The following is a 4,567-nucleotide window of genomic DNA, read 5'->3' as shown; positions in this document are numbered from 1 at the left end:
CATTACCTGCAGCTAGTGGGGGCAGGGAAACACTGTGTGATGACATCACAATGCAGGGTTAGTGACCTTACATTACAGGGGGGGTGGGGGGAACTTGATTCAGGGGTGTCATCTGGAGCCCCATTTCCTGTGGAGCAGGGGCCGACCCAGCTGAAGTGCTTACTGCAACATAATCTGATGGCACCTGTATGTAAAAGAATGGAATACCTTTACAATAGTTTTTCTCCCCTTACAACTTGTTTATGGCTGGATGAAGTCTCAGCAGACATAAAACAGCTTTAAAATTTTAATGAACCATATCAACAATTCATATTGAAAAGAGCAATACATAAAGCTGAATGTTCTCTTGAAACCTATTGTTCCAATATACAATAAACAAGGACTAAAGTAAAGTGTGTTGTCAAGTCAGTGTCGACTCCTGGCAACCACAGAGCCCTGTGGTTGTCTTTGGTAGAATACAGGAGGGGTTTACCATTGACATCTCCCACGCAGAATGATATGATGCCTTTCAGCATCTTCCTATATTGCTGCTGCCCGATATAGGTGTTTCCCATAGTCTGAGAAACATACCAATGGGGATTCGAACTGGCAACCTCTGGCTTACTAATCAAGTCATTCCCCCACTGTGCCATTAGGTGGCTCTAAAGCAGGGATTCTCAACGTGTGAGTCCCCAGATGTAATTGGACTTCAACTCCCATAATTCCCAACCAAAGGCCACTGGGACTGGGGATTATGGAAGTTGAAGTCCAATAACATCTGGGGACCCATACGTTGAGAAACCCTGCTCTAAAGGACAAGGACTAGCTTAGCACAAATGATAGGTGCATCAATAATGTTTTACAGATTTAAAAATCTTGAATGCATATACAAAAACATAAGAGAAAGAATATGTTGCTAAAGTGCTTTGGGAAAGCTGATATTTTGAAAATACAAATATTCCTAGGGAAAAACAAAAAGACTTTTTGGAACAGTTCACAAAGGTGCCTGCAAATCAGCCCCATGCATCAGGAAGCCTTGAATCATCCCCATGTGTCTTTAGTAGCAACTATAGGCTCTGATAGTTGCTACTAACCATTGGAAAGCTCCATTCCAGCAGCTTTGCACTGTGACAGCCTCCGTTTTCCTCCTTTCTGTTGTCTGAGGAAGTCAGGTGCTGCTAAGGAAGGTGAATGGTAGTACCAGCAGTGGCGAAAGGTTTGTAACAGGACTTCCTTGGAGCTCATCATAACTGCTACAACCGGTCAGGAGCTTCTGCCCAGGATGTTTCCACAGTTTCCTGTACGAACCATCTCAAAGAGAGAAAAGAAATGTGTAATTAGTGTGGAGGGACAAAATGGACACTAGGAGCACATTTGAAGCAAGAAGGAACAAAAAAAGAGACTTTAGCAGGACCCTATTTGAAAAGGATAGTAATCGTAGGTGGTATAAAGACGGCAGAAGTAGTCATTGCTAAAAGGTTAATTGTGTTTAATATAAGCGTAGCCCTGGGTTACATACATAATACTGGAAAGGACGTGGTTTGAAAGCAGATCTCGAAAGGAAAATAACAAGCGTCCTTTGTACAACTTGAACATATTCAAGCAGAAGTAATGTCAAAACAATTATTCACAGGTGACTTTGAGTTAAGGACTTGAATGTCTGGAGAAGACTTGTATTTTAAAATTAAATGACAGGCAAAACTAGAAAATTATAAACCAGTAAGCCAAATGTCAGTTTCTTGCAACTTGTTAGAATAAACTATTCATTGTGGTAAAAACAGGAAGAAAAGATGTAGATCAAAAGGTTTCTGTATTTTCCCATAATCCTTTTTAAACCCTCATGGAGCACTCTGTCCAGTCATGTGAAGCCTGTCATGTGAAGCCTAACACAGACACTTTGAATTTCAGAAAAGGAAACTTCTCCAATTTGAGGAGTGGGGGGGTGGACTGAAAGGGAAAATCAAGAGAGTCACTTCACTCCATAATGCATGGAGTTTACTCAAAACCACAATACTAGAAGCCCAGTTAGAATGTATACCAAAAAGGAGGAAAGGTGTCACTAAGTTCAGGAGGATGCCAGCATGGCTAACAGGTAAAGTTAAGGAAGCCATAAAAGAGAAGAAGACGTCCTTCTGAAAAGGCCTGCCCAATGAAGAGAACAGAAAGGAACACAAACTCTGGCAAAAGAAATGCAAGGTGACAATAAGGGAGGCAAAAAGAGAGTTTGAGGAACATTTAGCTAAAAGCATCAAGGGGAATAACAAAAACTTCTTTAAATATATCAGAAGCAGGAAACCTGCCAGGGAGCTGGTTGGACCATTAGACAATGGGGGGGGGAGGAATGAAAGGAATTAAGGAGGATATGGAGGTTGCAGAGAAGCTAAATGAGTTCTTTCTAGCTGTCTTCACAGCAGAGGATACTGAGCATATATCTGTTTTTGAACCAGGCTTTTTAGGGATGGAGACTAAAGAACTGAGTCAGATAGAAGTGACAAGAGTTGATGTTCTAAACTGTCTGGAAAAATGAAAAACTAACAAATTGCCAGGGCCAGATGGCATCCATCCAAGAGTCCTTGAACTCAAATGGGAAATTGCCAACCTCCTTGCAAAAATATATAAATTATCCCTACAATCAGGTTCTGTACCAGAGGACGGGAAAGTAGCAAATGTAACCAATTTTCAAAAAGGGATCCAGGGGCTATCCGGGGCATTAGAGGCTGGTTAGCTTAATGTCTCTTCCAGGCAAATTGATGGAAAGTATTCTCAAGGATAAAATTGTAAAGCACATAGAAGAACAAGCCCTGCTGGGGGAGAACCTGCATGGCTTCTGCAAAGGTAAATCTTGCCTCACCAACCTTTTGGAGTTCTTTGAGCGTATCAACAAGCATGTGGATAAAGGCGATCTAGTTGATATAGTATACCTGGACTTCCAAAAGGCTTTCGACAAAGTTCCTCAAACTTAGGAGTCATGGGATAAGGGGACAAGTACGTGTGTGGATTGCTAACTGGTTGAAGAACAGAAAACAGAGGGTAGGTATAAACAGAGAGCTTTCACAATGGAGGGAAGTAAGAAGTGGGGTCCCCCAGTACTCGGACCGCTGCTTTTTAATTTATTCATAAATCATTTGGAAATTGGGGTAAGCAGTGAGGTTACTAAATTTGCAGATGATACCAAACTCTTTTGAGTAGTGAAATCCAAAACAGATTGTGAGGAGCTCCAAAAGGATCTCTCTAAAACTGAGTGAGTGGGCAACAAAATGTCAAATGTGGTTCAATGTTGGCAAGTGTAAACTGATGCACATTGGGATGAAAAACCCCAATTTCAAGTATACACTGATGGGATCTGAGCTGTTGGTGACTGACCAGGAGAGGGATCTTGGGGTTGTGGTGGACAGCTCGTTGAAAGTGTCGACTCAATGGACTGGGTCTCAAGATCTGTGAGACCCAGTTTTGGGAAGTGAGCGGGAAGAGCGGGCTAAGCCCACTCTCCCTGCTCACGAGTGGGCAGCGAGCCATGGGCGGCCAGATCGGCCGCCCACACGATGGCTGGCTCCAAGATGGAGCTGGCGGGGGCTGGGGAGCTCGGGGGCCGCATGGCCCCCGGAAGCCCCAGTATGCCCTGCGCAAGCGTGCAGGGCATACTGGGGAGACCCCCGAGCCAGGAGGCTGCTTTTAAGCCTCCCGGCCGAGGGTCTACTCACAAGTAACCGTGCCAGGGAGCCGTGCCACGGCTACTCAGGAGCAGATAGCCTGGGTTTGCGGAGCGCTCGCTCCACAAACCCAGGCTAAGGGGTGGGCTGCAGGAGCGGGTTAGCCGCTCTAGAACCACCGGGCTCGGCTGCGAGCCCGATGGTTCTTACGATCACAAAAATTGGGCTAGGATTTTCCTAGCCCAATTTTTGTGATCGTAAGAATAGCCCCAATGTGTGGCAGCTGTGAAAAAGACCAGTTCCATGCTAGGGATCATTAGGAAGGGGTGGAAAATAAAAATGCTAACGTTATAATGCCCTTATACAAATCTATGGTGTGGCCACACTTGGAGGACTGTGTACAATTCTGGTTACCACATCTAAAGAAAGACATTGTAGAACTGAAAAAGGTGCAGAAGAGGGCAACAAAGATGATCAGGGGCATAGACCACCTTCCATGTGAGGCAAGACTACAACACCTGGGGCTTTTTAGTTTAGAAAAAAGACAACTGCGGGGTGACATGATATAAATCATGTCTATAAAATCATGCATGGTGTGGAGAAAGTAGATAGAGAGAAATTTTTCTCACTCTCACATAACACTAGAACTAGGGTCATCCCATGAAACTGCCATGAAATTTAGGACCAACAAATGGAAGTACTTTTTCACACAATGCATAATCCACTTGTGGAATTCTCTGCCACAAGATATAGTGACAGCCAACAACCTGGATGACTTTAAAAGGGCTTTGGATAATTTCATGAAGGAGAGGTCTATCAACGGCTACTAGTTGGAGGGCCATAGGCCACCTCCAGCCTCAGAGGCAGGATGCCTCTGAATATCAGTTGAGGGGAGTAACAGCAGGCGAGAGTGCATGCCCTCAACTCCTGCCTGTGGA

General features: G+C 44.3%; 1 protein-coding gene across 3 annotated transcripts in view; it reads left to right on the top strand.

Annotated features, from left to right (window-relative positions):
• Window positions 1–4,567, top strand: part of CNTNAP2 (contactin associated protein 2) — a 1,803,519-nt gene that overhangs the window by 1,496,315 nt on the left and 302,637 nt on the right. The window lies entirely within an intron of this gene.

This window comes from Hemicordylus capensis, chromosome 6 (assembly GCF_027244095.1).
Source record: "Hemicordylus capensis ecotype Gifberg chromosome 6, rHemCap1.1.pri, whole genome shotgun sequence".
NCBI lineage: Eukaryota > Metazoa > Chordata > Lepidosauria > Squamata > Cordylidae > Hemicordylus > Hemicordylus capensis.
The sequence above is the reverse complement of the archived record's forward strand: the minus strand, read 5'-3'. Positions and strand labels throughout refer to the sequence as shown.